Source organism: Aegilops tauschii, chromosome 5 (genome assembly GCF_002575655.3).
Source record: "Aegilops tauschii subsp. strangulata cultivar AL8/78 chromosome 5, Aet v6.0, whole genome shotgun sequence".
NCBI lineage: Eukaryota > Viridiplantae > Streptophyta > Magnoliopsida > Poales > Poaceae > Aegilops > Aegilops tauschii.
The window spans coordinates 404,632,760-404,655,973 of NC_053039.3; the positions used below are offsets into that span (position 1 = coordinate 404,632,760).

Here is a 23,214-nt window from a genome sequence, read left to right on the forward strand (position 1 = left end):
AATCGCATATTCCAGAATCATAACAATTATAGCATAGAACATAAACTCTTAATTATAAATGTGAAAATAAATAATACAATATTATTGCCTCTAATGCATATTTCCAAAAGTGTGGCCCACTAGTTGGTAGTTTGGGGGTCTTCGGCCCAACCCATGCTCGTGGGCTGACGTGGTTAGCACCCCTATGTAGGACACCATCAGAGGTTCCTACAATGCTTGACAGGGCCCGGCACACTGTTGAGGAAGATCCTAGAGGAGGAAGTATGGAGCAAAGTGATGACCCAATATAAATTTACTTGGAAAGCCTCACGGTTGGAGGTCTTGAATGAACTTACTTTTTAAGATATATACTCCCTTCATCCCGTAATATAAGCGTTACAATAGTGTCAAAAATGCTTCTATATTATGAGAGGGAAGGAGTATGTTATTCGACGCATGCAGTACGAAATCCGAGAACATGCACGATTACGTCAACCTTTGCCCAATTTTTCTTATGTTTTAAATAGAGGGCTATGGAAAATAGCGGCGGGCCTTCAAATCAGCTATAGCGGGCTATTTGTGAAGGCGACCATTTAGCGGCACCCTACTAAAAAGGCTATAGCGGGCTATAGCGAAGCTATAGCCGGCTATTTAAAACTATAATTTTTCATGATCAGAAATTCCTTGAATGGAGTCAGACATACGAGACTCTGCAATCCACATAGCTCTCCATCAGGGCCTGCTCTCCATGATTCCGGATTTATCTTCTACTACCTCCATCCTGATTTATTGACCAGAACGGAGGTAGTACCACCTTGATTACAAACTGGTATAGCTGGCCCCTCTTACAGTGGTGTCGTCTATGCTGCGCAGCAAGAGGTGAGCCATGTAGTGGTAAGCTGCCTCCGTGGGGTGGGCGCCGTCCCAGAAAAGGCGAGCCGACGGGTTCTCGCATAGGTTTCCACCATCTTCACCACAGAGAAGCGTGTCGGGCCCTCCACAACACGGGGTAAGAAGAGCGTCCTCTTCAAGACCTGCAAAGTCGCAAGCATCGATACAATCCTCACCGGCCCACATCATTTAAACATGGAGGCTACGTACAGAATATGTGGTGCTGGGCTGACTGACCAAACTTGGCAGGCGACTCCATCATGTCCATGACGGGGCCGAATCGGTCGGCATAGACGATGGCGGTGCCGGGTGCCTGACCCGGAGCTTGTCCAGGGCCTCCTGCAGCAGCAAGTTGTGGTGCATCGCTAGCTTGTTGTACTCTTCGAGGCAAGAGTCGCCGGTGAGGATCTTGGGGACGCATCCCAACGGGATCACCCCAGGCACCACTAAACTCGTCGCCCCATGCTTGATGAGCCTCTGTTTCAAGTACAAAGAAAGGTTTAGTTTTCCTTGGGCTTGTCTTGCTGTGCCCCCAGCGTGACTCTATGACTTGATTGTATTTTGTACTGTTGTGTTGGATGCTTGGTTCATTGCTTTATAATATAAAGCGGGGAACCTTTTTTCGTAAGTACTAATAAAGGTAACTAACAGCTTGCTTTGTTGATGAAGCAATTGAGGTCGGTACCTCGACGGCCATGGAGATGGCACCGACGACATCTGGAACTAGCGGCATCAGCGTCATCCCTGCCACGCCGTTCAGCACGAAGATGCCGTAATCATTGGTCCCGAATTCCCCCACGACGAAGAGTGATCTGCTGAAGAACGTTTCGCACTCTGCGTACGTAGATTAGAAATTAAATAAATCTGTTGCCTTGTCACTCCGCAGTGTGGTGCAGTTTACTGGCTGAAATGCACGCTGAATATATGCCTTTGCGTAGTACTATATATGACTTGAGAATTAGAGTTGGACCACGCAGACCTTGGGTTGTGCCGCAGAGCGAAGGCTTGAGAGACTCGAACCACCGCAGCTGCACGCCCAGGCTGGTGTTGAGAGGTTTCCTGGTGCGGGGAAGCAGGCGGTGGAAGAAAGCGGCGTCGAGAGCGGTGGAGCCGCTGACGGCGAAGTTGGCGCCTTGGCGGAAGCTTTCGTTGTGCGCCAGCGACGGCGGGACGAACGGCAGGCCCAGGTGTTGCGCTAATTAATCCGACCCCAAGCAAAGAGCAACTAATAAAAAGGCTGATTTGGAGAACAACTAATAAGTAACAACGGCCGGGAGCAGATATCGAGTGAGTGGTACGTACTCTACTACGTAGTGGTAGGTAGCGTTAGCGTACCGATGAAATCGATGACCAGGCGGCCGTCGGAGCAGCGGCCGGTGGGGCGGCCGAAGAAGGTGGTGCCATAGGGAGGGCGCAGCACGTAGTTGACGCGCTCGCTGGGGGGAAAGACGATGAGGTTGTTGCCGGTGTCGGAGGAGGAGCCGCCGAAGCTGAAGATGGAGTCGTATCGCCCGGCCGCCGCGGAGACCAGGCCCGCGAGTGGGAGGAGGAGGAGCGAGGAAACGGCGACGCACAGGCACACCCGCTTGCTGCTCATCTTGCTTGATCCTTCCTGGTATGGCCGACAGTGGGGACGGAGTGCATGCCGGCCAGGTAAAGCCACGAGTTTCTATCTACATTCCGGAGCGTCTGACTGCTATTCCATAGTATTCCGGAGGGGAAATGAGGGAGGCCGAGGCGGAAACGAGGCCGCCGGAGGCGACCGGATTCCCTTCGCCGGAAACTCGATCCTCGTCGGGTGGCTGCGTAGGGGGGTCACCGCAGATCCGGCCGCGCTCTCCCAGTGTCCTCGCGGCGGCGCCGCCGGGAGGAAAGGAGGGACCGACGGGATCGGGCGGGGATCGTAGCGCCTCAACGCAGAAGAAGATCGGACGGGAGGAGAGCAGATGGAATCAATGGCGGGCTATGTTTTCTGCCGGGACAGATCCGAGCATCTGGACCGAAGGACGTCTTCGATTCACTCCGCACTTAAATTGGCTGGCACTTCTCGATTTGGAGAACGACGTCCTCGCCGGCGAATATTTTCCGAACAGCGGCATAATCAAGGTAGGATTTCAATTCAAATTTGACGCGTATGAAGTGGTTGTTGGCGAATGCGTGCAGATCGATTTGCGTCCTAAGGCGCCGGAGGTGGTCGATCTGACGGCACCGACGGCCCCTGCACGACCGGGCGGACGATTTTGGGTACTTTTGGAGAGCGAGGACGAAGAACAGGTGGAGGTTCGTGTTCCCACAAGAACGCCTTTGACATCACAGGTTGCGAGTCCGCTGCCGGAGCCCAACGCCACAACGTTTCGACGTCGATCAAAAGTTCAAATCTCCAAACCGTCGATGAAACCATGGATCGGACAATCCCTAAGGTAATACGTGAACCTGTAGCTTTGTCAGAATTTTTGCCGGAAAATTGGACTATGGTCACGAGGAAGAAGAAGAAAGGAAAGATTGTCCGGCCACCGCCGCCGCCAGGATCGCCGGTGGCGAGATCGGCGAGCGATATTCGAGCGGCCAGACGGGCTCGTTTGAATACGTTATTGGGCCTTGGGCCTGGGGTGGATGCAGCGAGGGATGCAGGGACGGCCGTGGTTTCTCTAGGTTTGGGCGAGGCCCAGCCAGAGGCCCAAGCCTCTTTGCATCCACATCATGCGGACGTGCATGTATCGACGCTGCCAGCGAAACCATCGATCGCGTCTAGGGTTTTGGCTTCGGGGTTTCCATCGCTAGGCTCGGGACGGGCGAGGAAAGTTTCTCGCGCATGCGCCATGACAGGAAGAGGGCCGCCGTCCGCTGCTGGCGCCTCTCCTTCGGGTGGTTCTGGTCGTGGTGCTCCGCCGGCCCTTGGTGCAGCCGCTGCGGGCGGCGTCGGTCGTAGCGCCCCGCTGACCGCTGGCGCTGGTGGCGCCGGCCGCGGCGCCCTGCCGGCCGGTGCGAAAGGCAGTGTCGGACGCGGCGGCCTGCCTCCTCAGAGGCCGTCGGCTGCGGGGATGCAGCCCAGAGCCGGAGCCGGCCGGGGTGCTCCGACCGCCCCGCGGCAGGTTTCGGTGGTCGAATCTGCCAGGTCTCAGGCGTTGACACATGCTGCTCAGACCAACGTGCGCCAGCCGGAGGAACCAATTCAGCCACCGGCAGCCAAGGCACTGGCCCTAGGAAGGGGTCGCGGTGCGCAAGGGCGTGGTGGATATAGTGGTTACAGTAGAGATGGACAGAATTTCAATCGCTACGGGCAGTGGGGAGGTGATGGATATGATGCATATGGTGAGGGACTGCACCGTGGTTCTTCGTCCGGTGGCGGCCGGGGATATAATCGATATTCTGATGAGGACGCAGGACATTTTCAAGGTCCGCCCGGTAATTTTGTTGAAGGTGTTGCCGGACCCAGGGATCGTTTCCGAGGTGGATATCGTCGCGGTGGGAGAGGGAAACGGCCACCACAGCCACGGCACTACCCACCGCCCCCACCACCAGCTATAGAGATGGCTTCGGGCGAGGAGATCGAACACGGAGCAGCTAAGGTGGGAGATCCATCCACGCTACCCGCAGCGGCAGTTGATGCGGTTAGGGCTTTGGCAGCAGTGCAGGTTCCGGTGACTTCGGGAGGGACCAAACATCGGGAGGGCACGTCTGACAAAGGGTCGGAGAAAGCGGAGGGAGAGAAACTCTCTAAGTGGGCGATTAAGAAGAAGAAGTTGCCTTGCTATAGATGTGGTGAGCCGGGTCACTTCGTGGCAGAGTGTACGAATGAGCTTTGCGAGTATTGTCTCCGCTCCCAGCATGTGACCGGGGAATGCCCTCTCCTCTCCGGTCCCAAGCCTGCCATTAACATTTTTGGGGTCTGCTGTAAGGAGTTGATGTTTTTTGAGACACCGGAGGTCGATCCTCTACCACAGATGGTTGAGAGTTCTTTCCCGGTAGCTATCAGAGTTACTAATGGGCAGTTGACCGAAGCTCAGATTGTCAGACAGTTACGTGAGTTAGTGCCGAGTAATTATCAGTGGCTTCTGGAGCAGTTAGATGGTCAGTCTTATAAGGTTGATTGTCCCACTAAAGAGGATCAGATGCATTTTCTTAAGTGGGGTTTATGCAGAGTTACGAGTACAAACATTGTTATCGCTTTCGACGAGTGGAAGCAGGAGGAACCTGAGGGTACACCTCTACAGAAGGTATGGGTTCGTTTTTATGGGGTGCCACCTAGATATGTAAAACATTTTCTGATTGCTTGGAGTTTGGGTGGTCTGATTGGTAAGACAGAAAAGGTTGACATGCCTTTCACTCACGCACAAAATGTTGCGAGGCTGTTGGTCAGTGTGGTGAGTGTTGAGCATATACCAGATGTGGTCAGTTGGACACATGCTGGAGTCACTTATATCTTAGAGCTCGAGATCGAGGATACTGCAGTCTCCGAGGAGGGGGATGGGCCACATGACATGGATACGACTGAGGGTGGCGGCGCGCCCAGGAACCAGGAGAAGGGGGCCGATGATACACTGCCGGAGTCGGATAAGGGGCCTGCGCCAGATAAGGTAGCCAGTTCTACCAAACAGGCGCCCTCGTCCACTACTCCGATGAACACGCTTCGCTTTGGTTCTTTTGCACCGGGGTCGGCTCCTAGCAGGTTATGGAGCACCAGGGTTGAGGCAGACGACCCGGCAGAGCTTGAGTTGCCACCAGTGCCGAATCTAGTCGGCGATGTGACGATTGCGGAGTCTACACCCGGGGCGCGGGCCGATCCTGAGAGGTTGGCCGTGGGAGGGGCGCCTGGACAGGAGGTCTGTGGCGCTCTTCCTATTTTGACGTCTCCGGTCGAGTTGGGGGTGAGGTGCGGGAAGGAGTCCCGTGCTATAACCCCCCCACAGGATCATATCTTCCACAGTGGCGTGTCGGGGATGAGATGCGGGAAGGAGTCCCGTGTCGCAACCCCTCCACTGTGTTGCACCGAGCAGGGCGGTCGAGGGACGACGGTTTCTGCGGGTGCCAAGGGGGACGGGATCAGTGAGCAGGCGTCTCCACAGTCCTTTTCCCCCGTGGCACTCGCGGCGGAGGTCCACTCCACCACGCCCTACCCTCCTTCACCGACGATACCGGAGGGGCGTGGGAGTCCTGACCGCACCTTTTGCGGGAGGACCACGGAGGAGCTCATCGCCTTTGGCGGGATTGCGGATCCGGTGTCGGCTGGCAGGCGTGTTAGCAACCGGATCCAGGGACAGCCGGATGCGGACGACCTGCAGCTAGCGCGTGCCAAGAGGGCCGCCATGCTTCGTCATGCTGAGATCACTGCAGGTACGTCCTTTGATATAAGTTGTTCCATTTTACACTTCTCTGAGAATGAAATTGTTGATAAGGCAAACGACTTAGGCATTTCTTTGGGGTCAAATGAAACCGAGGTCGTCAAATCCGTTAATGATCTTTTAGACTTGGAAGCGGAGAGGGCTTATGAGATCATTCATAATCTTGCCTCTATCCAACCTTTGAATGAAAATGACATGAACAATTTAGGAATTAATGATCTTACAAATATTTGTAATAATCTCTTACCGAGTGTCGAGGCTGAAGAGGAGGAGGATGTTGAGAACACAGATACGGTGGAGCCTCTCTTGATGGAGGAGGCACTGTCTGTCATAGATGATTCCTTCGTACCGCAGGGTGTTGAGGAGAAGCCCAAAAGACCCTGGAAGCGGAAAATTTATCCTACTTCGGCAGTACGTAGAAGTGCTAGAGTAAAACTTAAGAAAAAATTCCATGATGATTTATGAAAGGACTCTTTTGGAATAGCAGAGGTCTAGCAGACTTGGCTAAACAAAGATTCTTAGCAGAGACAACTTTAGAGCATCACTTAGATTTCATTGCACTTTTAGAAACTGGACGAGATAATTTCACATCCCAATTCCTCCAAACCCTTTCCAGTGGTATCGACTTTGACTGGCACATTTTACCTCCTAGAGGAAGATCCGGCGGGATTTTACTAGGAGTACGGTGTGAGACGTTAGAGGTGCTTAATGTGGTGCAGGGAGATTTTTCGGTTAAATTCAGGGTGAGATCAAAATTGGATGGGTTCCGATGGTCGCTAGTTGCAGTATATGGGGCAGCGCAACCTGAATTTAAACCCGATTTTCTTGCCGATTTAGTGCGGATTTGTGGAGATGAAAATCTGCCATTACTAGTCGGGGGAGATTTTAATATCATTCGGAGAAGAGAAGAAAAGAATAATGACAATTTCGATGGACGTTGGTCAATGATGTTTAACATGATTATCGAGAGCCTCAATTTGAGAGAAATTGAGCTCACCAGTAGACAGTTTACATGGGCCAACTCGTTACCTACTCCGACTTATGAGAAGTTGGATAGGGTACTTGCTAGTGTGGAGTGGGAACAAAAATATCCCATGGTGTCGGTTCATGCGATGCAAAGAGTGATCTCGGACCATACACCACTCTTTTTAGATTCGGGAGAGGCTACCCATGTTGCAAACAAAAACATCTTCTCCTTCGAGCAAAGTTGGTTTGAGCGAGAAGGATTTATGGAGATGATTGCACGCGAATGGGATAAACCAGTTATGGGTAGGACACATGTCGAGAGATGGCAGAATAAGATTAGACACCTCCGACAATTTCTGAGAGGTTGGGCCAGGAATGAGAGTGGGATTTATAAAAAGAAAAAAGAAAGTCTAACTCAACTCATTGAGGCACTAGATGTAAAGGCTGAAACCACTCTTTTTTCTATTAATGAGCATCGCACCAAGTCTGAGGCTGAGCAAGGCCTACGTGCTCTCTTGAGAGAGGAGGAACTCAAGTGGGCGTTGCGTGCGAGAACGCTTAAGGTTGTCCAAGGGGACAACAACACACAGTTCTTCCATATGGTTGCAAATGGTAAACATAGGAAGAAGAAGATCATACAGCTTGAACAGGACGAAGGAACAATCGTGGGGCATGAAAATCTGAAAGCATATATTTCCAACTATTATAAAAGCCTTTTTGGACCCCCGATTACTTCCATGGTGTCTCTTGATGAGTCGGTGATTGATGATATACCTCAATTACAGGCAGCGGAGAACGATGTTCTCTCTGCACCGTTTACTGAAAAAGAAGTTCATCTGGCCATAACTCAAATGAAGCCGAATAAAGCACCGGGACCAGATGGGTTCCCAGCTGAATTCTATAAGAAATGTTGGCATATCATTAAAGATGATCTTATGCCTATGTTCCACGATTTTTTCGATGGCCATTTGGAGTTGTTTCACCTCAACTTTGGTATTATAACATTATTACCGAAGAAGAATGAGGCGGTCCGAATAGAACAATTCCGACCCATTTGCCTGCTGAATGTGAGTTTTAAAATCTTCACAAAGGTAGGAACCAATAGATTGACACAAATTGCTCACTCGGTGGTTCAACCTAGTCAGACAGCTTTCATGCCTGGACGACACATACTCGAAGGAGTGGTTGTCTTACATGAAACACTCCATGAGATTCACTCAAAGAAACTAGGCGGGGTTATCTTAAAAGTGGATTTCGAGAAGGCTTATGATAAAGTAAAATGGCCTTTTCTTCAGCAGGCAATGCGTATGAAGGGTTTTAGTGAAACCTGGAGGCACCAGGTGGATACTCAAGTCCAGAAAGGTAGTGTCGGAATTAAGGTGAACGATGACATCGGTCACTACTTCCAGACGCATAAGGGGTTGAGACAAGGGGATTCCATGTCACCTCTTCTCTTCAATATTGTGGCAGATATGCTGGCCGTCATTATTGGCAGGGCCAAGCAACATGGCCATGTAGAAGGTCTAGTTCCTCATCTGATTGATGGAGGAGTGTCCATTCTACAATATGCGGATGACACTATCCTTTTCATGGAACATGACATGGCTAAGGCACGTAACATGAAACTTATCTTATGTCTTTTCGAACAATTGTCTGGATTAAAAAACAATTTTCATAAGAGCGAGGTGTTCTGCTTTGGGAAGGCCAAAGAAGAGGAACATACTTACAGACAATTGTTTGGATGCGAATTAGGTGCTTTACCATTCAGTTACTTGGGTATTCCGATTCACCACCGTAAACTATCCAATAAGGAATGGAAATGTATTGAAGAACGAATTGAAAAAAAACTCAGTTGTTGGAAGGGCAAGCTGATGTCATATGGAGGTCGACTAGTTTTGATTAACTCCGTATTGACTAGCACGCCAATGTTTTTACTTTCGTTCTTCGAAATTCCGAAAGGGGTCAGAAAGCGGCTTGATTTCTTTAGATCTCGTTTCTTTTGGCAATCTGAGGAGTCCAAGAGGAAGTACCGTCTCGCACGATGGGATATCCTTTGTCGACCTAAAGACCAAGGGGGGCTCGGTATTGAGAACTTGGAAATTAAGAATAAATGCCTTATGAGCAAATGGTTGTATAGGTTAGAGACAGAGCCGGAGGGCATGTGGTCTCAAATCCTGCGCAATAAGTATTTGCACTCGAAAACGCTAGCCTAGGTTACTATCAGACCGAATGATTCACCGTTCTGGAAGGGACTTATGAGAACGAAGGATTTGTTCTTTCGTAGGATCAAATTCGTGATTGGCAACGGGATGTCAACAAGATTTTGGGAGGACACGTGGCTAGGAGAGACACCTCTGGCCTTACAATATCCTACCCTTTACAATATTGTGCAACGTAAGGAAGATTACGTAGGTATTGTCTTTCAAAATATTCCCTTGAACATCCAGTTCCGACGTACGTTAGTGGGTGAGAGATGGACAGCCTGGATGCACCTGGTTCGGAGATTGATTGAAGTTCGACTCTCCAACGTGCCAGACTCCACACATTGAACGTTAACTAAAAATGGGATATTTACGGTGAAATCATTTTATACAGATTTGATTAATTCTGGCCCCATCTCAAGGTCACTTCATATATGGAAGATTAAGGTTCCTTTGCGGATTAAAATTTTCATGTGGTTTGTTCACAAGCAAGTAATACTCACAAAGGACAACCTACTTAAGAGGCGATGGGTAGGTAACTCGCGGTGTTGTTTTTGTGCTCAAGACGAGACAATACAACATTTATTTATTGAATGCCCACTTGCCAAGTTACTTTGGAGAACGATTCATATAGCTTTTAATATCACCCCCCCCCCCCCGAACATATTGCGTCTTTGTTTGGGACGTGGTTAGCTGGGGTTGAACAGTTCACGGCAGCTCGTATTCGGATTGGAATATGTGCGTTATTATGGGCTATATGGAACTGCAGAAACGATATGATATTCACCAGACAACACAACTTAACTTTTTTGCAGGTTATCTTCAGAGCTACAGCTTGGATCCGTACGTGGTCCTTACTCACTCCTATGGACTCCAGGAAGCCTTTGGTTACTGGGTGCAACCAATGGGAGATGGTGGCTCGGGCTATATTCAACCGGTTCGGATGGCGGTCGCATAACAGGATAGGAGTCTAGAGAGATTGTCCTCATTATTACCGTACCGGTTGTCTTTGTCCGCTTGTACTTTTCAGTTTTTATGCCTTGTGCTTTGCTCCGTTTGCGAGCTGTAAGACCTTTGTGGTGATACTTTGTGAATTTTTAATAATAGGGCTGCATGCATCATTATGATGCAGAGAGGCCGGGGTATACCTCCATTTCCAAAAAAATCTACCTTTAGTACAAAAACAGCCAACTACCTCTCCATATCAGAATAAATGTTTGCAACGACAGCCACTACCATAAGAGCATCTACAGCTGGACTTAGCAAATATGACTCCCAAAATGTCCGCGGTGTCCGTTATTTGTCCGTTCGTGCAGCCACGCTCTTTATTTTCTTACTCATATGTCCGGTCACTTGCACGTGATTAGTGGAGATGAAAAAAGAGAAGGAAAAGAATGAATGAAGAAAGAGAAAATATGGTTCAGGGTGGGGCCACGTCCTACGTGGCGGACTGAGCGGGTGTGCCCGGGCGCGTCCGCGGGCCCTCATATCCTTCCTACATTTGAGATGGATATGAGGGTTCGCGGACAGCCCGGGCGTATAAGGATGATATGAAGGGTCCGGTTGGATCACTTTTTTCCTTCTCTCTCGTGCCCGATCACTGACCGACGCATCGTATGAGAGATAGTTTGAGGCGTCCGGCTGATGCTCTAAAGGGCAATTTAACTAGAACGGGAACGAGCCGGAAATAATAGTAGCAATGCACCGTACACAATCACTAGTCATGACACGATTATTACCTCACCTACACAATTTTGTTCTGTTTTGAACATTTCTACGTATGTTTGAAGTTCAGAATTACTAGTATATTTTTCAATCAAATGGAATTTTTTTGGCTTTTATAAAAAAATATCAACTTCCCTTTTTGTGCTTGCTAGTCTCTCGATTTTATTTTATTTTATTTGGTATTTTGTCTAACGGACTTTCTAGTGGGCGGTTTTATTACCTAATTGCGCCGGGTCTGTCTTGTCTCCAATAGCTTTAGGGCCATAGGGATGCAGTGGATCCCGGTCCTTGTCGGCGGGAGGGCTTCATTTTTAGTTGTTTCTTTAATTCTTATTAGGGTTTGTATTCTGCTTAGGAAGGCAAGATGACGATGGCTCTAAACATGAAATAAGGTTCTCCCCGCCTAGCTCCCATCCCGGTGGTGCGTCTATCATCATCGATGGGCGTGTGGAGGTGTGTCCCTAGTGGATCTGTCTTTGTTGGATCTGCTCGAATCCGGACGTCGTTCGTCTACGTTTCTGTGTCTTCAGGATCTACACTACTCTTGTGCGCAGGTCCTATTAGGCCTTAGCACGATGATTTCTTGACTGTCTACTACAACATGTTTTGCTTAGCTCAGGTAAGGGAGGGGTGATGATGGTGGCGCGTCTTCGGATCGCTTCAGTGCTTGTAGTCATCATTATATGGTCTAAGGATCTGAATGTAATTTTTATGATTTCTGTTTTTCGTTGTACTACAATGATTGAAAATGAATAGATTGAATTTTTTCTTGAAAAAAATAATTTGTCACTCAGCAGATTTGCAATTCATCACCGGTCAGATGTCCTTTCATAGCATGACAGCAGTGGCATGCACCTCGCAATGTGATGAATCAACCACCAATAAATGTGTTCATGTGGTCTGGTACTCAAATATGCAGTACTACCTCCGTTGATAACACAATCGAGACCGGCAATCATCGCCTCCTCTCCAAGAAAAAAGTCTTAGGATTCCTAAGCCTTCCGCACGCACCGACATTGCCCGTCGGACCGCCTCGTATCCGATGGCTCAAGGGCTATGGAGGTGAGATGGACCCTGGCCCTTTCCGGTGGGAGAGATCGTGCTTGAATTGCCAAACCTTTGCCCATGCCGAAAAAGAAGCATTTTAGGTGTTTCTATGAGTTTGTTTAGGGTTTGTGTTCTGCCTAAAAAGACAAAGCGGTGTCGTTTTTTTCGAAGATGGAATAAGGTTTCACCCGCCTGCAGACTAAGGCATAGCCTAGTGGCGGGAAGGGGTTGATGCCTTCCCACCCACCCAGATTCAAGGCATGATACTTGCAATTTGAATTTGTTGCACCAATTATACTGTATGGGGTTACCTTACAGTCTTTCTATCAAAAAAATGGTTTCACCCGCCTAGCCCCGTTCTGGTAATGCTTCTACAATTATCGAAGCGCGTGTGGAGGTGTGTTTCCGGCAAATCTTGCGGGATTCTGTTGGTGCTGGTTGTTGGTGTATTTTCTTAGATCCAGTCTTCGTTCGCGTGTCTACAGATTGGAACCTTTTGATCTATACTTCTCTTTCATTGGCGACGATTGTTTTTCTGGTGCACTGGTCTTGTGGACTCTTAGCACGACGACTCCTAACTATATGCTACAATAAGCTTGGCTCGGCTGCGGTGAGGGAGGGGCAATAACGACGGTGTGCCTTCGGCTCGCTCTAGTGCTTGTAGTTGTCACTAGGTGGTCTACGAAAATGAATGTATTTTTTTTTGTGTGTGTTCTTTGTACTACCATGACATGATGAATCAATCCTCGCAAAAAAGTTTATGCTCCCACCAAATTCATAAATAAAAGATGTTTTGATATTTCAATATGGCTACATACGGACCGGAAGGAGTGAAGAAAAGAAACATCTTATATTTGTGAACCGGCGGGGGGTGGGTTTGATTAGCTTGAACAACAGATGTCAAATGAAAATACATAACCATTGCTAATGTGTGTTACTTTTGAAATTTTAAATGGGACAAATTTGACTGGAGCTGGGAAAACAGCTTTTTATTTTCAAATTCACGTCCATTTTTAATAATTCAGGAACATTTTTTTAAAAAATCAAGAATATTTTTCAAAAATCATGATCACTTTTTTAGATTCATGAACTATTTTAAAATTTAGGAACAATTATACAAAACCATGAATCATTCTTTAAAATTCATGAACATTTTTTAAAAGCTGGAACATTTACTAAAATCCTTTTTAATTCGTGAACATATTTTAGATTGGTAAACATTATTTAATCAGAAATATTTTTCTAAATTCTTTATTTTCCAATAATATTCAGGAACATTATATAAATTCTAGAATATTTCCTAATTATGTAATATTATTTAAGTTTACGAACATATGTTTTAATCTGGGTCGGAAACTAGTACTCGCACCAATCCAAATTAATTGAGGCTAGTCTAGTACAAAGTTAGATCGGAGGGAGTAGAAGAAACGATGAACTGTTGGGTCATAGTAAACCATGAGAAAAAAATGCTTTAACTCACCGGAGGAAAATCTCCGGGATGTTAGGCCAACTCTATCGCATGACCTCATTTTGTCCGGGTGCGTTCGTTTGAGGTAAAACGGACATACCAGACAACCCAGCGGCAGACCCTATTTTAATTTTTTGTCCTTTTCGTGTCCGTTTCACCCCATCTCTGGACCAAAGTTGGTCTCGTTTTGAGCCCGAAGCGGACACAGATGGACACTCTCTGGCCACTCCTCATCCGCCTCGGTCCACTTGCATGTGCAGTATGCCCGCCCGTCATACAAATAAAAAGGGCCCATCTGCCCACACGTCCCCTCTTTCCTTTTTTTCTCTTTTTCCACGGCCATGGATGCCCGCTTCGTGCTGCCGCTTGCCTCCACGACGAGCTCCAGCAAGGAAGGAGCAGCTGGCGCAGGCCGCACCCGGCGAGCGCGCGCGGGCGCTGGTGGGCGGTGGGCATCGAGGCGGGGCGGGCCGGCGGCTGCGGGCGAGTGTGGCGAGCGTGCGCGGCGGCAGGATGGGGGCGCGCGGGGGCGGGGCTGGGCGGGGCGAGGCGCGTCCGGCGGCGAGGCGGGGGCGCGAGCAGGGCGAGGCGAGGGCGCGAGCGGGCCGTGGCAGGCTGGCGCGTGGCTGAGCGGGGCGGGCCGGCGCTGCGGGCGCGCGGGGCGAGCGCCGACGGCAGCTGCTAGCGCGTGGCTGGCACGAGGTCGGCGCGCGCGGCGGCAGGCGGGGGCGCGGGCACGGGTGGCGGCCCGAGCGGGACGCCGCACCGAGCAGTTAAGCGGCGAGTGCGCGCGGGCTGCGGACGAGCGACACGGCAGGCGACGAGCACGGGAGGACGGCGGGCAAGCGGGAGAACGGCAACGGAGCGAGGCGAGCGCGGCCAGGCGGGCGAGCGGGGGCGGATGGCGCAAGCGCGGCAATGCGGCGCGCGCGGGCGGCGCGAGCGCGGGGTGGCCGAGCGCGGGCGTGGCGAGGTCGGCGCGGCGTGCGGCTGCGGTGGCGAGCGCGCGGGCGACGGGGCGTGCGCGCGAGCTGCGCTGCGGGAGAGCACGCGAGCGGCGGCGCGGCTGGCGCGGCGTGCGGCTGCAGCGCGCGGGCGACGGCGGCGGGTGCGCGAGCGGCTGTGCGGGATAGCTAGCTAGCTAGCTATGGTAAGCGGCTTTGCGGGAGAGCTAGCTAGCTACGGCACGGGGCGGCGGGTGTGCTAGCTAGCAAGCTGTGGCACGGCGCGACGGGCTAGACAGCGAGCGTGGCTGGGCGCCGGCGTGCGCGGCGGAGGGCGCGAGCTGATGCTGCTGCAGGGCGACCGCGGGGGCAAACGCACGGGCGGACATTTTGGGGTAGTCGACTGCGCTAGTCGCCTTCAACAGAAGCGAGACACGCATGTCCATTTTGCTACCCATTCCCATCCCAAACGGACAAAATTCGGACAAAGCGAACGTCCGTTTAGGGTCGTGCGGTAGAGTTGGCCTTAATGGTGCGTGTTCGCTGAACAAGCGACACATATCTACCTTGAAGCGAGACAGAGCATCGAGTAGCTTCAGGTACCTCCCTAAATGCACTGGACCAGCACGCCGGACGCCACTGCCTCGTTTTTCTTTTTCACTTTCTTTTCCTCTTTTACTTTCTTTTGGACGACGATAATTACCACACGTGTAGGCGTTAAGGGGTCTACCCACACGTTTTGTGTAGTGTCTAAGAGGACCAGGCCACACGCCTACGTGTGGGCAAAACAACTAGCATCCACACGCCTCTTTTTTTTCTTTGCGGTCTCTCTCACACGCCTACGTGTGGGCAAAATGCATGACGCCTACACGACCTCTCTCAACCACTTACCTCACGGGTCCGCACGCTCCCGCGTGATAGTCATCACGTGTCCCCGCAGTTGCCATGGTCCGGACCCTCTTCAATGTTCGTTTAACTGCAGTTGCCATGTCGCTGAACTACTGTTGCCATGTTGGACAACTCAGTTGCCATGGTTGCTCAACTACAGTTACCATCAGGTCAAGTGCCAGATGCCATTTAGGACAACGGCAGCTGTTGCCATGTATGATCTGGTTTACTATAGTTGCCATGATTTGAAAACTTTAGAGGTTGCCACCTACTAACACTAAGCAGTTGCCATGTATGGTCTGGTTAACTACAGTTGCCATGATTTGAAAATCTTAGGAGTTGCCACCTAGTAACACTAGGCAGTTGCCGTGTAGCGCTACAAAGAGACATGGCAAAACAACATGTTCGGGTAAAAGAGAGAGTTGCCATCTGCTTACAAGCACACTAGGGCAGTTGCCGTGTACCCTGCAAAACACATGGCAACTGACATGTTCAGATAAAAAAACGATAGAGTTGCCATCTACTTACAAGCACGCTAGGGCAGTTGCCAAGTACACTGCAAAACGCATGGCAACTGGCAGCTTGGGTGTGGAGAGAGGAGACGGGCGTGTGGGCGAGATGGCAAATGCCCACACACCAGCCTTTGTGCGTGAATAAAAACTGGCGTGTGGGCGAACTGCTAAACGCCCACACACCGGCCCCTTCCTGTGGTGAAACGGACGTGTGGGCGACTTTGTGAATGCCCACACACCAGCCCGGTCCTACGTGGCACCACAAACATGCCAAGATTTGTGCACCCACAAACGGGCGCGGATTCACGTGTGTGGGCGAGATGCAAATGCCCACACGTGTGGGCGTTGGTGTTTCCGTTTCTTTTTTATATTTCTGATTGTACTTCCAAATATTCTATATATTATAAAAATATTTACATAAAATATTTAGAAAAAAATTAACCAAGCATTTCAAAAATATTAAAACTATATAGAGAAAATTGTTTCTCATGTATACAATGTGTGTGAAAAAAGCATGACTTGAAAATATGTTAATCAAGCATTTGATCCCTACAAAAAAAATAAAAAATCAAGCCAAAATGTTCAATGTGTGTATAATAAATATATACACAAAACATAAAATGTCTATGAAGAAAATGTTAATCATGTATAAAACAAATATTCTTGATGTATACAGAACATGTAGAACATACATAAAATAATTAAGCATGAGTTTTTTTGTAAGAAAGATCGTATATCAAATAAATGTTAATCATATATTTCAAAAAAACTAAACGTGTATAAAAATGTTCCCCGTATATATGTGTATGAAAAAATAGTCATCAACAGAAAAAAAATATAAAAATGTTAATTGTCTATTTCAAAACAAGTTTAGCATGTATAAAAAATATCATTGATGTATAAGAAAAATGTGGAACGTATATAAAAATTAAACATAAAAACATACATTTTGAAAATGTTGATCATTTATGGCAATATGTTAATCATCTATTTCAAGAATTTTAAACATGTTTTAAAAAATGTTCATTATATATACTGAAAATGTACATTTTGTATGTAGAAACTATTTAACGTGTTCCTTACATTTGTATAATTTGTTTAAAATGTTAATCATAAATTTAAAAAAATGTTAAACATGTATAAAAAATATTTCTGTTGAACACGAAAAATGTTTGAATGTGTATGAAAAAGTAGACATTGTCTTAAAGAAAAAATGAAGAAAACCAATGAAAATCAAAAACGGAAGAAACAAGCAAAGAAAACCAAAAAACTAAGAAAGTGAGAAAAAAGCAAAAAATATAGTGAAAACCAATAAACAACTAAGAAGAAACTAAGAAAAGAAAAAAAAACAATGAAAACCATGAAGAAACAGAGGAAATCTTTGAAACAAAACCTAGAAAAACAGAAAACTAAAGAAACCCGTAAAGAATCATAAAAACGAAAAAAAAAAGATAGAAAAGAGGAAAAAACCAGAAGAAAACCGAAAAAGAAAAAGGAACCATAAAATCACAGAAAAATGTAAAAAAAAGGAATAACCAGGGAAAACCGTGAGAGACGTGTAAACCAGTGAATAATTTTTTAAAAGAAAACCAGGAAGAAACAAAGGAAATCGAAAGATAAATAAAACGGAAACGATAAAGGTGAAAAAGGAAAAAAAACAAGTCAAACAAAGCTACATCTACAGCGGCGATCGAACATCAATGTAGCCATGGATCGAAAAGCAAAAGCAAAACGAGCCAACCTAGTTTAAGACGGGGGAAGAAAATGCTTCAGCGCAACGGAAGCTATGGTCTCTATAAGCGAGATATAGTGTTCACGACAAGCGACGCCCTACGCGCGGAATAGGGGACTAAACGCATAGCTCGCTTGCACATGGGCTGTCCATGACGTGGTTTCAGCGAATTTTCGTATGCTCCCTCTGTCAGCTACCAGGCCTGTTAGCTACAGTAGCAAAGCACAAAACCTCTCGTCAAGGCTTCCTGGTTTCAAGCCGGTTCTTTCATTTCTACTAAAGAATATTATTATTATATCGGGTATGTACGTCCCAAATTTAAAAGGTGTTCACTAACTTAGAAATATATGTTCACAAATCTGAAAATATTTCTGAATATAGAGATGTCAATGAGTTTAAAAATGGTCATGAATTTATAAAATAATCCAAAGTTGAAAAAACAGAAATTTGAAATTTGTTCCAATATTTAAAAAATTGTTCACAAATATGAATAAATAGACAAAATGAAGGAAAAGGAAACACGAACAAAAAAAACCATAGTGAAGACAAAGAAAATAAGGGCTAAGCAAACATTGCCATTGCTCTGATCAGGCTCCATCCTCCCAACGGAATCATTTACATGGTTATAGCATCTCACCAAACGACCAATCATCATAGGACATTGTTGCAACATGTAATAACTGCTGCTCGATCCAGCCGATGATGTAACGGAATGGCACACCAAATGATATCATAGTTTTTTGGGAGCACCCATTCATCAGGTGCCTGAAAAAAATATGTTTGCATCAGTCATTTGTTTCTATACTCTTGGATTACCATCAAATGGACAAAAAAGAAGTGTTGTCCGGGGGCGAATTTGTACCTTGCTTAGCCGATCGAAAGCCTCGTGATTTGCCTTTTTTATTGCCAGCGTTTCTACACCATAAATCCATATAGACAATGCATTGGTATTTCGGGTGATGCTACAAGCCCAGTGCGTAACCATAGCATGTGGCAGCATATATAATACTCCCTTCGTCTGGAATCACTTAATGCTCAAAAGAATATGTAGCATTAAAATATGTCTAGATAAATTCATTTCAGCGACAACTAATTCCGGATGGAGGTAGTGTCATATTTGTTCTGCCCTTGTAGCTGTCATGAGGCATAGAGAATCAAATGCATGCAGCTTCATAGCTCGTACATATAACATAGAGCAATGTATAACTCGTCTTTTAGCCTTGCAAAGAAAATAACACATAGCTTTTAGTAAAATTTAAATCATAAACACATTTATTTCTAATAAGGAAGAATGGATTACGGGAGTGGTTTAAATCCAAATTGTTTTTGATAAATTACACATAGTTTACACAAAACGTACACTCTTCCGTATCATGCAAAACAGGTGTACTATAGTGTGATTTAATAATATTATGATTTAAGTGGATTAATAAAAAATGAATTCCATTTTAAGCCCCTAAAACTAATTAAGTAGTCTCATTATTACAACAAACAATCACTGTTTACACAAAGAAAATACAGTGGTAAAATATTGAATAAGCAACAACAAGAAAACAAGATGAAACATTAGCACAAGTGAGAAAATTAGACATTCTTTCTCGTGCCAATCAACTTTTTTACCCGTAAACAAATACTTATAAAAATATTAACTAGAATAATATACTAAATATTATTTAAAATATAAATTTCAACCTAACGAATATAGAATCATAAAAATGGTTTTATCTGAAACAAAACCAAAAATGAAAATAAAATACAACAACATTTATTATAAGAAGAATGAATTAAGGGCATTGGTATTATTCTAAATGCCAAAAACAACTCAAAGAAGGATATGCTTTTAGTGCAACTTGAGATCAGGAACAAAATCACAAAAGAACACATTTATTTTCAGGAAAGAATGACTTATGGGAGTGGTTTAATCCTAAAAAAGACAAGAATTTTTCAAATAAAATTTGAATCATACAATTATGCCTACCATATTCTTAAACTCTTTTCTTATTTGTGATAATTAGAATATATCAATGAATTGTGCATAGATTACACAAAACTTGCACTCTTCCATATTGTGCAATACAAGCCTAATTTTACAATTTAGTAATAATTATGAGTTAAGTGGGTTAATTAAAAATGAATTCAATTTTAAGTCCCTAACACAAATTAAGTACTCACCGCTTATACAGAGAAAATCCAACATTCAGGCGAGTAAGGAACAACAACAAAAACAGGTTGAAACATTAACACAAGCAATAACTTTAGATGATTTTTCTAGTGGTAGTCACCTTTTTTACCACTAATAAAAAATATATAATATTAACTAAAATAAAAACTAAATATTATTTAAAGATAAATTTCAATCTAAGAAAGATTGAGTCTAGAAAGTGATGTTACCTGGAACAAAAACAAAAATGAAATAAAACAACATTTAATCTGAGGAAGAAAGAATAAAAGCAAAGGTTTACCTTGAAGAAGAAAGAAAATGAAAAAAATAATCAAAAAGGGCAAAAAAAAATTAAAATGAAATAGCACTTAGGTTTAGTACAAATTGAGATTTTGAACAAAAATATTTTTTCCAATGAAGAATGACTTATGGGAGTGTTTTAATCATAAAAAGAATGACAAGAAATTTGGAAATAAATTTATATTATACAATTATGCCTACCATGGTAAAATCACAAAGATTTATTGCGAAACTCTTTTCTGATACCATGCAAAAAAACTATTTTCTTATACGTGGCAATTAGAATATATCAATGAATTACACAAAACTTCCATGCTTCCATACAGTGCAAAACAAGCATAAAATAGGGTAATTTTAATAATACTTATGATTTAATTGAATTAATTAAAAATGAATTCCATTTTAAGTTCCCAGCAAAAAATTAAGTACTCACTACTTACATAGAGAAAATCCAACGCTAAAAAAATTGACTGAGCAATAACAAAAAAAAAAAGGTCGAAACGTTAGCACAAGCAAGAACACATAGACTTTTTGTGATGTGCCGACTCTTCTGTATTGTGTTTAAAAGAAATTATGGCGGGTTCAAAAATACAAAAGAGGATGGCCTTCGTCTCGTCTACTCGCGTCTCACAACTCGTAGGCTATTTGCCGTCCTGTCCATTCTTCGCACGCACTCCCTCCAATCTGTTTTACTCCGTGTATTAGATTTGTGTCAAGATAAACTCTGTAATATTTGACCAAATTTATATTAAAAAATATCAACATCTACAATATCAAGTATATATATACTATGAAACTACATTTTATAACGAATCTAACAGTATTGATTTGACATCGTGAATGTTGATACCGTTTTTATAAGATTGGTCAAAGTAAAAATACTTTAACTTGGCACAAAATTTATGTGCAAACTAAAAATGACCCGAGGGGGGTACGAGCACGATCTGTGGCGCCGCCAGATTCTCGCGCGCGCGCTTCCCGGTCAGCTTGCGGATCCCATTTTTCTAGTAGTACCTGCGTGGAGCGCTGAGGCGTCTCCATCCATCACTCACGCGAAACACGATCCGCAAGCAGTAGCTTTCACCCGCGCCCGGCGAGGCGGGAAGCACGCAGCATTGCAACAACGTGCAGCCGACGTCGACAAGGAGCGCGGCCACGCCCACGCACACACGTTGCCTTCACCGACAGTAGATCGAACAGCAGAAAGCACTCACTATCACGAGCGATGATCGATCCATCTGATCAGTCGCGACGCTGCGCGGACGGGATTCGATGATCGGGTTGGCGTGAGCTCGTGATGGGATTTGGACAAGGCCAGTCCGGGCAGCTGGCGGGATACACATGGTCCATTAGCTGCCCCGTCACATACAACATTCAGTCTAGCTGCTGGATCGTAGTATGAAGGTAGCCCGGGTCTGCAGTCTAGACGCTATGATGCCACGCGCCTGGTTCTGGACTTCTGGTCAGCTTTGATCAGCTCTACTCCGAGCAGGTGATCTCCACAGACCACAGGCATGTGCGTACAGTGGATAGCTGCTTACTGCAGAGACTTCAGAGCTCTCCAATGCTCAACGATTAACCCGTGGCCTCATCTTTTTTTATCACTACATAGTTAACCCGCCGTGGATTTAAAATTTAGAATGTGAAAGATCCATTTCATCCAGTGTTTTCCTTGCGTATAGCTCGTATAGATGTAGAGAAGATAGGTCCGTGTACTACAAGTTATTTGTTGATTTATCGAAAACCAGCTTATGGTTGGATGTTAGAAGCAAATTAATGTGACTTATGAGGTACAACAATTATTAAAAAATAATCGAGCTGCCCATGAGATTCGTAGTGTTGCTTTGTTACCTTGTCCTTGTCTTGGCCGTCTTTCGCTACACGTGACGACGGTGGCACTATGGCATTTATTTTGTCTCAAAAGTGTTGCTGCCAAAAAAGGAGACTTAATCGTAGGCGTTTATTTCGCATCTTGTAATGGTTCAGTCAAAATTGTTTTTTATCTACACTCTGTCAAATAATCTATAATACTTAAATAGTCCATCCCCACTATGATATTTCTCTTGACATGCAGACTATCCACATCAGCAGCGTTTACTCGGAGGCTTACATGTGGGACCCGCCACAAAAGAAAACAGCCACGTTAGCTTCAGTAGGACCGACGAGACAGACTGCCCACGCACGTCTCTTTCCGTCTGTAGCAATTCCGAAACGCAGCACCTCACCGGTTCCCCACAGCCGCGGATTCCCTTCCTCTTCATCTTCTCCAATTACCATCAAATCCCACTACTGAATTATTACTCTATGGATTCAGTTGCTCTTCCGATTTTTCTCTCCGGACAGCATAAGATTTGGCAAGGTACGATGGCGAGAGCGAGACCCCCTTGCGGCGAGATCCCCCACCTGCCCCCGGCTTTTTCGTCGTACGGACCCCCGCCCTGGAAGAAGAGCGCCTCGCGGCGGATTCCACTGCGTCCACATTGACCTCGGCTACTCTTGGTGATTACCTTGCCGTCGCGTGTCAGGTGCCTCGACAGAAGGCCGGGAAGTCTCCCCGTCGAGCGGCCAACCCTACTCGGTGGGGTGGGAGGTCTGCATCTTGGAGCTCCCCGACGTGCAGCAGCTGCAGATGCTGAGCCTGCTGCCGCTCAAGTCGGCCATCCACACCGACACCGGCACGATGTGCTCACGGTGGCACGACCTTTAGATGCAGCAACGGCCCATGTCCTCCTCACTCTGCCTCTGACTCACGTCGGCCGCGTAAGGACGTGGTACCAGCTAGCGGGGATCAATGGGTGAGAGAGTGTAGGTGAACGCCACACGAGGGTACTGGACTCCAGCCAATCGCGTCAAGGTGCGGCTCAGTCTTGGGCTCCGATGCTCTCAAATAGAACCTGTCCTTGCCGTTCTTACTGTATACTGCATCTGCATATCTAACATATGTCGGAGGAGGAACTAGATTATAGTATATTATTTTGATGTATACTGTTCGTTTTGTCTGAACCTAACACTTGATTATAACGAGTCATTTTCGTAGTTTGCTTTGCGGAGATTTGGT

The 23,214-nt window shown here is 46.3% G+C and overlaps 1 pseudogene; it reads right to left on the reverse strand.

Moving 5' to 3' along the window:
* Positions 1-465: 465 nt before the first annotated feature.
* On the reverse strand, positions 466-2,559 carry LOC109763720 (GDSL esterase/lipase At5g45910-like; annotated as a pseudogene).
* Between the last annotated feature and the right edge of the window lie 20,655 nt (positions 2,560-23,214).